Raw genomic sequence first — 12,197 nt, 5'->3', positions numbered from 1 at the left:
GATTGTCAACAAGATTTCGTTCAGAGTCAATTTCATCTTCACAACGAAGGATATTAGACTCGAGACAGCACAAGCTCAACTTCACAGCAAAGGGGTGACTGACTGTCAACAAACAATTTCCCAGTTCCAGAACCAATTTCAACTTCACAGCGGAGGATATTGGACTCGGAACAATATTTGGATTTCAACTTCATGGCGAAGGATATCCAATTCTCAGGCTCAACTTCACGATGAAGGGGCCCTATACGATTCCAATTTCACAAACAGATTGACCCAACTTCACGACGAATGAGTCATCTGTAACGCATCAACACCGAAGTCTTCAGGTCAAGTTTCACCTTCACGACGAAGTATCTTGATCCAGAAGACGATTCAAAGGCCACTCGCCAAAAGCTTTGATTTCGATTCCAACTTCACGACGAATGATATAGTGTTCAGAAGCTTCCAGATGAACTCGACTTCACGATGGAGGAGTCATCCGTAACTCAATTCGACAGGGAGTTATTGAAACATCAGAGTCAATTTTCAACTCCACCGAACGAAAAGTGTATCTTTCAATCTTTGCCCTATCCCCGTTACACGACTATGGTCAAAGAGGGGCAGCTGTCAACACACCTTTTTCGTCCTACTAGGATTCAATCTCTCAAAAATAGGATAGAATTCTGCTAGGATTCAACTCCTAAAATAGGATAGAATTTTGCTATGGTTTAAACTCCTAAAGATAGGATCCACAAGCACTATAAATAGCCATTGTAGCTCACTATTGTAACACACGATTGACACACACGATTTTACACACAAAACACAGAGGAAAGCACGGAAAATACAAAGGCAAAGTTGTTGTAAACGATTCGAAAAGGAAATAAAAGGTAGCATCTTTTTTTTTTTTACATTGGTTCGTTCATTTCTCGCATGTGCACGTTATTTTTCTTGAGATTTGGTTCGAATAACCCAAAACGTGGGTTGCGCCGATGACTAAAAAGGGGTGGGATTTCGAAGTTTCGAACCTAGATCCACCCCGAGGCGTGTTCATTTTTTAAAATATTTAATTCTCCCCCCTAAATCATTTTTTTCCTACTTTATTATTCTTGTCATATATGCATATTACTTTCTATTAATTTTATTATATATGTATATTTTTTTTATTAGTGTTATTATATATATATATTTATATATTTCCTATTTTGCATGTATATATATGTATATTACTTTTGATTTTCTTTTTTTTTTATTATTATTATTTTACTTATATATATGCTTTTACTTTTTTATATATTTTACTCATTTATTTATCTATTTTTATATTTATCCTATATTTTATGTTTTTATATTCTTTTACTTGTTTTATTTATTTATTTTCATTATCATTTTATTTTTATTTAGTTGTTTGCTATGCATATATTAGTGTTATTGTTTTTTATTTTATATATTCTATTCATTTTATATTTACTTTATTTCTTTCTTAATCTCCTTATTTTATTTGTTTTACTTTATTTATCATTTATTCATCTCTTCTAACCCATATTTTGACTTTTAAAGGGTATATTTGTAAATCCGTCAAAGGTAAGTAATTTTGGATCATTATTTTATCTTTTAATTTAACTTGTTATTTTTCTTAATTAAGACAACTGGAAATTACGTAGTACCGAAAGGGCGGTTCAAGGGTGCTAATCCTTCCTTGACCGTAACCGACTCCCGAGCCCGACATATTTCTGGTAAGACGCAGATCAGGTAAGAAATAGGGTATCCGATCAACCCATTTATCTTTAAATAAATGATCGGTGGCGACTCCAATCGACATTTTTCAAGTCGAATCCCAATTTCGGGGCCCAACCGAAAGACGGTTGCGACAGGCTACAAGATAATTGTTTAACTTCATTTTTTAACCTTTTTTTAAATTTCATAAATTTATTTATTTACTTACTTGGTTATAATATTTGTTATTTTTAAATATTTTAGATGGTGTCATAAAATATCGGAGACGAAGTTGGCAAGTGCCACTGCACGAGTAGTACGGATGAGGACCGACATCGTCGGTCGATATGTGGTATGGCATATGAAATTATTTTTATTTTTTTGAATTATTTAATAACTTTGATATTTAATAATTATAGTTTTCTAGACTTTCGTATGTTGATGAGGAGATCAACCACTTATGATGAGGAGATCAACCAGTCGATTTCAATTCCTACGCAGATGGTTTATATTGACGTGCTCCATAGAATTGATACGCGTGGGAAACATACCGAAATATTGGCCGGTGAAACACGTTTTCTACATTAAACTATGGAATCAGCGTGAACAACACTCCCCCCGCGTCACGACATTACACCGCTGGACCTCGATTTCGACTATTCTCTCTATCTCTGGAATTATGAAGCAAATGGGAAACCATATCTAACGACGCCGGAATATAGGGGAGAATGGGAAAATCATCAGGCCACATGCGTCAAGTCCAAGTCGAAGTCCAAGAAGAAAGCATCGTCGTCTTCTGCTTTCGCTTCAACATCTTCCGCTAAAGAGTACTATTATACATCTCATGCTAATTTCGGTTTCTATCCTTCATTTCATATAGAGAAAACTTGTTCGTATTAATATTTTGATATATAATGAGATTGAAATATAATCATATTAATAAACAAAAGAATAAGGAAAGATTAATTGAGAGAAAAATGTGATATAGTATCAATCTTTTTGTGCTTTAGAATTTGTGTTGACTTTTGAAAAAGGAAAATTAATGCCCTTAGCCTTTCATGTTGATTAAAGGATAAACTAAAAATTATGAATATTGATCTTATTGGAATTTGCAATTTATTTCGTTTTGTTGCTTACTTGTGTTTGAAGGGTTCCTTACTGGATTAAAAATATATGTGAATTTTTATACAAATAGAAGAAGTTACTTTTTATTTAAAAAAATCAAAATTACAATGAATGTTTACGCCTATAATCCTAAATTAAAGACATAATAGGACATCTCCTATAATCATAGACAAAAAAAAAATTAGTCCCTCAAGAACATACAAGAAAAAGTTAAAAATTCATCCAAAAACCTCGAACAAAATAAAGGAACGAACATACATGATTGCATCGATAAATGAACCACAACATGGGATCGAAATATTGAAAGACCGACGACACTTGTATATCTGAATATAGAGTCATGAGAAAACTATCTCCAAATACAAATTGTGTATCCAAATCCAATCTGATTGTCTAAAGTAAAAAATATTAACAAGATAATAAATAAGTGTCATATTGATTAGACGAGGAGAAGTCAAATCCAATGATACATATAAAAGATCAAAAACATGTCAAAAGCATATGAAAGTGTGGCACAAAGGTAGAGAAAATTGTAACTTGAAGGTAGAGGCGAATTTCCCAATAAATCACTCTACCCATCTTTATTTCCATGTCAGACACCCATTCAACTTTATTTTCCGATCTAACACCCTCTGCAGAAAGGCCCTTACGCTGATGTGGCGCCACGTGGGGTACGTGTAAAAACCGGTAGCTAACTTTGTAAATATTTTTAAAATAGTGCCTAATATGTAATTAATATTTGTTAGGGTGATTTTTGTGTAAAAACATCAACTTTATTTATTTATTTTTTTTGTGTGAAAAAAACTTTCTATATTAAAATATTAAAATATTATTTTGCAAATTATTTTATAAATCGACAAATTTTGATTTTTGCATGAAATTACACAATACGTATAATCTAGTATAGAAAAGCTTTGAGGGTAAGTAATTTAAAATATGAATAATTTTGTAAAAGTTTTATAACCTGTATTTCTTTTACAAAATGATGATGATGATAATAAGAAATATTTTATAATTTAAAAAATTATAAATTTTATATATTTTTGAAAAATTTATTAACTTTTAAAATTAACTATTTAAAAATATAAAAAATATTGAAATAATTATTTTTTAGATTTATATTCTTTTTTATTGAATTTTATTCACTTTTAATTTTTTTATTGTATTTTTATTGATATTTAGATATATGAGTTATAATTCAAATTAATCATTTATTCTTTTATATTCAAATTAATTAAGAAAAATTATGGTAAAATGTTTCTAAAAGAAAAGTATAAATACATACATGAAAATCTAAAGATTTCCTTTCTTTTGTGTTATTCTCTAAACTTCGAAAAAAATTCAATAAAAAAATGTAAAACTAAAAATATCGCCTATATATTTAAAATATTATTTCTAATATTAATTTTAAAAAAATATAAAATAAATATTAAATTATAATTTTATTAAAAAAGAATAAACATTATTAGTTGTTGTTACAAAATAATAATTAATGAATAATAATTCATTTAATCCCTCAATTGTAATTAAAAATTTATTTTAAAATTTTTATATTTTAAAACAATTAATTTTAAAAGTCAATATTTTTTTTCAAAAATATATAAAATTTATAATTTTTAAATTATAAAATATTTTTTTATCATCATCATCACCATTTTGTAAAAGAAATACTAGTTATCAAACTTTTATAAAACTATTCATATTTAAATTACTTACCCTCAAAGTTTTCCTACACTAGATTATACGTATTGTGTAATTTCATGCAAATATCAAAATTTGTCGAGTTATAAAATAATTTGCAAAAGAATATTTAAAGATTTTAATGCAGAAAGTTTTTTTCACACAAAAAAATAAAAAAAAAGTTGACGTTTTTATATAAAATCACTCTAATAGAAATTAAATACATATTTGGCAGCATTTTAAAAACATTTACAAAACTATCACCTAGTTTTTACAAGTGGCGTAAAGCGCGGTGCATAGGTCGTGCCTTTATGCAAAAGGTGTTAGATCTAAAAACAAAGTTGAATGAGTGTCTGACATGAAAATAAATATAGGTAGGGTGATTTATTTGGAAATTCACCGAAGGTAGAGTTATTAGAAATTAAAAAATAAAAAATAAATATATAATATAAGAAAAATATATGAAAGATACAAAATATCAACGGTCAATGACCAAGACGAAAGTTGGTGCTATCGTCAGTTAACAAAAATAAAAGAAAAATGGGCAAACGGGGCTTTAAAAATATATATTATTTGATTTGAGATATTTATATATGAATACATTAACATATTCTTAATTGTATGCATGTTTGGATTGAGAGCATGTTTCAGTAATAGAAATGAATTAGAGATTTTAACTACACGTGAAAAACAAAATTTGAAAACTATTAATGGAATGAAAGTTATTATTTGCGGTAGTGTTTGCGATAATTGTTATGGTGACGATAATAATATTATTAATTGTTACGTATATTTATTGGATTTTATTAAAGTATAAACTATATAAGTGGTCTTTTATCTTTTCGGTCCGTTCGTTTTAGTCACCGGTTCCCGATTGATAGGAGAAACAGCATACCCATTAGTTGTAATAAAATAATTTAAAAATTTTAAAACTCATTTTTAAGTTTCTGGATCCGCCACTGCTCTCAATTGATATTGTTAGATGGTTTGCCACCATCCCTCCTAAGGCGTCCTTCGGTGTTGATCAGAAGTATGAGGAATCTCGAATTTTCTCTACAAAATCAGCCTACAACAAGATGTGAAACTTAAGAGGAAGGTTGGAGAGCAATCTGAGGGCTAAATTTGCCTCAACGTGCACGAGTGTTTCTTCATTTGGAAGATCATGACAAGTTTAGACGGACGAAGAAGACACATGACCGATGATGGTCATGTTATGATATGATAATAACTATATGAAGACACCAGATTTTGTCATGTCAACCGATGAGTCTTCACGTAACCAATAAAGAAGAGTTGGATTAGGACTCAAATGCTAGTCTAAAATAGGATTTTTTAGTACTATAAATAAATCTTGTAATTATCACACCAGAACACACACGAGTTACACAAAAGGAACGCCAGAAAAATACGAGTAAAGAAAAAGTGATTTTGAGGCTATTGTAAACGATTCGAAGTAATAAAGGTGAAAGAATTTTACCTTTCGTTTGTTTTTCTTTACGCTTCACTTGCATGCGTTGTTAATCGCGTTTTCTTTGCTTGAGAAACCCAAAGACATATGTTTTAGTCGATGACCCAGAGGGAGTTTTTCGAAACTTTGATTTCAGATCTACGCTCCCTAGAGGCTATTTCGCAAAAACAAATAACATTTTTGAAATGAGGGTGCGAAAATCTATTAAAAAATGAATTTTTTTTTTATTTTTGCCTGTTTTAATCTTCAATGTTCTTTGACATTTGCCCACTGATTTAGCTTTTATTTCAATTTAATCCCCTACTAATATCATATATGTTTACTTATATTTCCATTATTATTATTTTTTATTTCATTTATAGTTTATTTTATATATATATATATATATATATATATATATTACTTTGATTTTTATATTCTTTATAATTTCTTTTATTTCTGTTTTTTTATTTATTACTATTATTTTTTTATTTTAATACTTATTATTACTATTATTTTTTATACCTTGTTTATAAGTTATTATATATATATATATATATATATATATATATATTCATATAACTAGTATTATTACTATTTATTTTTTTTATTAACGTATATATTTATATTTTTATAATTATCATTATAATTGTTATTACTATTTTACTTTTAACTTACATTTTTTCTCTTTATTTTATGTGATTGTATTTTTTTCATTTATTTTCTATTTTCTTTGTATTTTTCCTCATTATTTTTATTGTTGTTTTATTATTATTAGATTCGTTACTTCATTCTTTTTTTCTTGTTTATTTTTACTTTTACTTCTTTTATTTTCTTATTTTTTTATCTCATTTTGTTTATTCGTGTTATTTATGTGTTTTCTTTGTTTTATTTATTTACTTTCATTGTCTTTTTCCTCTAACGTGTTTCTCGCCTTTTTTTTAAAGGGATATTTTCAAATCGAATTAGGGTAAGTAATTTTGGATCGTAATTTTACCTTTTGAATTAAACTTTCAATTTTCTTACTTAATGACAACTGGAAATTACGTAGTACCGAAAGGGCAGTTCAAGGGTGCTAACTCTTCCTTGACTGTAATCGACTCTTGAATCCGACATATCTCTGGTAAGACGCAGATCAGATAAGAAATTAGGTATCCGATCAACCCATTTTTCGTAAAGTAAATGATCGGTGGCGACTCCCAATTCATTTAATCCACGTCGAAACCTAATTTCGGGGCCCAAACGAAAGACGGTTACGACAGCTTGGCGACTCCGCTGGGGACAGGTAAGAGAGTCAGGCTAAGGCAATTTCTATTTGTCTTTTTAATGAAAAGGGTAAGTTTAAATTTTAAGGTAATTTTTCGATCCTTATTACTTACTTTTGATTATTTTTTTCCAAATAAATAGTTGTACTGACATTTTTTAATGATTTCAGATTTTTCAAAAGTGTTCATCTCAGGCTCTATACTCGAGCTCTGAACCCTTTTAAGTGGGGGTGAAAGCGACGCCTTCGTGGGAATTTATTCTCTGTATGGGCCTAGCAAGTAACCTTCGGGATTCATATACCTTATGCCTTCATGTGAATTTATTCTCCATATGGGCATAAAGGAATGTGTCCTCTCGAGTTTAACTTAGTCCACACAAGCCTGTGATGGGTTTAGGAATAAGGGTCTGGCAAGCCCAAGGGGGCATCGGCAAGGAGAACTCGGGTACCGTGTTTAGAACCTAAACCGGGAGACTATGGAGAAATAGAGCCTAACCCGAAACCCCATTTCAAATCCTAGGACATTTTTACCCTAACCATGTTTTTTCCTTCTTACTCTTCTTATTTTTCTTTCACCATTTCTTATTTATTTATGTATTTTCATTTTACTGACTTGTTTGCCTTTGTGTTTGTATATTCATAACAAGAGGCCATTGATCCCTAAAAAGGTGTTTGTTATACACAAAATAATCTGAACAAATGGACAAAGGTGTTGTAATACAAGAGATTAAAAACCCTGAGGTACGACTATGGTCCGAGAAGACTCAGAAGGAAAAGGGAGACAGTCTTCAAGGGAGCTATGTGTCAGAGCTAGTTAGCTACGCCTCTATCAGCCTAAAACAGAACAATGTACAAGAGCTTTGAGACATCTGGGATAGTTGGAAGAATGATCGGAAATAGAAGTTCAGCCAACAGTACGGTGACATTGCGCTTTTACTCCAAGTTAAGACTGATGAGCCTTTAATCTGAGCACTGGTTCAATTCTGGAACCCAGGATATAGTTGCTTCACTTTTAATCGGGAGGACATGGTGCCCACCATTGAAGAATACACTACAATGTTGCACTGTGAAAGTATCAGACTAGAGAAGACTTACCTTAAACACATCAAGAGCCAATCTTTCAAGAATGGACTAGCCAAGGTTGCCGGGGTTGACGAAAAATGGGTAATTGACCGAAATCAGCGCAGAGGCAGTGGGGAAGGAATTGAGTGGATCCACATAAGGCAATTAATGAAGAACCACCATGATGAGTGGAATACTATAGACCTTTTTGCACTACGTCTATACGGGTTTATTATCTTTCCAAAGGCTTTGGGTTGCATTGACGCAGCCGTGGTGGAATTGTTCGACCAACTTCCGAAATGGGTTAACCCAACACCAGCCATCTTAGCCGAAACATTTCAATCTCTCAACCATTGTCGAAGATCTAGCTGAGAAAAGTTCGTTGGGTGTGTCCAGCTCCTTCAAGTTTGGATTCATAGCCATTTCTGGAAGACTAACGGGGTTGCCTACCGTCGATTTAGCACCACATATTCACCTTTGGGAGAGTTCATCACAATGAAATGGCATGAAGGTGCTTCAAAGGAAAAGTGGATGAAAGTTTTTACACATCTTCAGGATCGGGATATTACCTGGAGAGCCCCCTGGTTGTTCCTCGGTGACGTTCTTTTCCGGTGTGGGGATTCTGATACTATGACCTTGCTTGGACTTTGGGGTGCAGTTGGGTATGCTCCATTGTTGGCACTGAGATAGTATGGGGCACGTCAGTTTGTCCCCGCAACATAAGGAATAATTAAATCAGAGTTTGTGTATAGCAGTGATAGTTATAAGAAGATGATCAAAGAAGCAGCCGAGTTATGGAAGAAAGTATCCCGGATGGATCTCGTGGCTACTAGAGATATGCTTACTCTGAATTATATGGAGTGACGAAGATTGAGAAAGAATGATAACATCCCGGTGCCAGACTGTGAAGACACCCAGACCATGGAGGAATATCTCAGGTTTGTCGCTTTTGAACTTAAGATACTCAAGGCAGAGTTTGAAGCTATGAATAACAAGCTGAAGCAGAGGATTAAGGAACTTGAAGCTGAACGTTATTAATGGAAGCTAGATGCTGACTCTCAGAAAGATAGAGCATACAAACTGGAAAGAGAACATAAAAGAGTTTGTTTTGAGCTCGAAGATTTGAGAAAGGGGTATCAAGATAAAGTCAAGGATAACTCCAAGTTGAAAGTAACCTCTGAATACTGGAAAGACGAAGTTCATAGCCTGAAAAGAAAGTTTGAGGGGTCTGATGAAAGAGCTTGGAAGGAACAGTTGAAAACTGCTCAGAGACGCTTAGTAGACAGTCAGCATCAAAACCAATGCTTGAGAATCCAGATGGCTGACCTAGAAAAACAACATGAGAGAGATGGCAAAGTAATAGCCGAGTCAGAAGTTATTGCGGATGGATTCAAGAAGCAAGTAGCCGAGCTTCAAATAGTTCCATTCGACGGGGGTTTACAATGGTGTTTCCGTTGGGAGCAAGCACAACAAAGGGTAAAAGCTAGAGACGCAGTCATCCGAGATTTCCTAGATCAAGTACAGAAGGCAGCCCGTCATCTTCACGGCCTAGAAAGGGAAGTCAGAGTCATTCGGCAAGGCATTCAACCAGTGACAGATGAAGGTAGAAGACTTGTCAATCTACTAGAAGCTGTTCGGGGTCTAGAGGATTTAGTCTACACGTACATTTGATTGTTTTTATGTCTCTTACAAGATAAAACATTTTTGTCTAAAATAAGGATTATTTATAGTAATGGACACTTTTCTGGATCAATGCCTCTAAATTGCATACATCATGCACTGCATACTTTGCATTTTATATTTCATGTTTGTTTTTTATATTTTCTATGTTTTTACATTCGTATTAACAAACAAAACATGTCTCAGAAAGAGAAAGAGCAAACACCAAGTCTACCACATCAAGCATTAAATACGCATCACCCACACAATACTCGAGCAAAGAAAAGACAAATGGAGGCCAGAATGGAAAAAATCGAGGAGAACATGGCAAGACTGCAAAAAGAACTGGAAGATAAGATGGCTCAAAACAGTCAAAGCACTCTGGAGTCCATCAAGAAAAATCAGGAGTCCTTGGTCGACCAAATCGTGGCCAAGTTATCGGGTTTACAGCAAGCTAGTACGGTAGGGGGAAGTCCCTCCGAAGGGGTAACCATGTCACCAACCCCACAAGTGGTTATTTTACCCGGGATCTTACCCAAGCCACGAGAAAATTCTTCTGTTGTCAAAGGAAAAGCATTATCTGCTATGAAGGTGCAAACTTCCACAACTAATCATGATAACCATCCAGATGATTACAACATCCAAGATTTCAATGAAGATGACAAAGCAAGAAATATAGAAGAGAAAATTAGGATGTTAGAAGATCAAATGAAGATGGTCCAGGGAGACCATGATTATTATGGAGTGGACGCAAGGGAGCTGAGCCTAGTTCCAGATTTGGTGCTTCCACCAAAGTTTAAACCTCTTGAGTTTGAGAAGTTCGATGGGAACAGCTGCCCATCAGCCCATATCATTATGTTCTGTCGGAAGATGACAGGATATAGGGAGAATGACCAACTCTTGATCCACTGCTTTCAGGAGAGCCTGTCCGGTTCAGCTATCTGGTGGTATAACCAGCTCAGCCAAACTCATATCAAGACATGGAAAGACTTAGCTAAGTTTTTCCTGGAGCAATACAAGCATATCAACGATATGAGACCAGACTGGGTTATATTACAAAGCCAGAAGAAGAAACACAATGAGAGTTTCTGACAATATGCACAGCGTTGGAGGGATTTGTATGTGCAGGTTCATCTACCCTTGGATGAAAAGGAGACTAAAAAGTTGTTTGTAGAAACCCTGAAGACACCTTACTTCAGGCACCTGGTGGCAATTACGTTGGGAGGTTTTTCAGATCTAGTCATGGCCGGTGAAATGATCGAGTTGGCCATTAAACAAGGAAAAATCGAGGGAGGAGACTCCAGTAAAAAGCCTCCCATGAAGAATAAAGACTGAGAGATCAACAATGTCAACACTTACAACGTCAACAAGGGTGTTATGGTCTCAAGCTCAAAAACCACTGCAGTTGTACCATCTGGTACTTCAAACTAGGCTCAGAGAGAACCAAGGAAAGAAAGGGAAAGGGAGCAGATCGACCTCATTCTCATGAAATATAAAGAGTTATATCAACAACTCTTCGACACTCATGTAGTGTCGCCTTACCCAATGGATCCGATGAAGCCCTCGTATCCGAGATGGTATGATGAGAACGCTCACTGCGAATATCATGGTGGTGTGTAGGGGCATTCAATCGAAGGTTGTCTCGCATTCAAGAGGCTTGTACAACGAATGCGGAACAAGAATTGGATCACTTTCGACTCTGAAACACCAAACGTCGCCCAGAATCCCTTGCCTAATCATCCAGAGATCGGAATTAATGCCATCACCACCGAAAATGGTAGGAGAATTAAAACTAGTGTTTTAAAAGTTAAAGCTCCTTTGGCTTGGGTATGGAGCCAAATAGTAAAAGCAGGGCTTCTTACACCACAATCAGGTGCAACAAAGAGTGAAGGGGGTAACTATTGTTGTTATCACAACGGAGAGGGGTATAAAGTGCAAGAATGCTCTGAATTTAGGACATTAGTCCATCTCATGATGGACCAGAAAGAGTTGGAGTTTTACGAAGAAGTTCAGGATTCCCTAGAAGCAGATGTTCATCAGACAAAAGACTCGGTAGGGGTAGTCTTTTGGTTATTACCCCTAAAGCAAAGATGATAACAACAACTCCACAAGCAAAGGTGATGATCACGACACCTCGACCTTTTCAATATAAGGATAGTCGGTAAGTACCTTGGAAGTACGAATGCCAAGTGAGTACTTCCAAAGAATATGACAACAAGGTGGGGCAAAGACCACTAGAGCCCTTCAACAAAGATGTGATGGCTG

The sequence above is a fragment of the Hibiscus syriacus genome, unplaced genomic scaffold (genome assembly GCF_006381635.1).
Source record: "Hibiscus syriacus cultivar Baekdansim isolate YM2019G1 unplaced genomic scaffold, ASM638163v2 tig00005377_pilon, whole genome shotgun sequence".
NCBI lineage: Eukaryota > Viridiplantae > Streptophyta > Magnoliopsida > Malvales > Malvaceae > Hibiscus > Hibiscus syriacus.
This window is presented reverse-complemented; position numbering follows the sequence as displayed.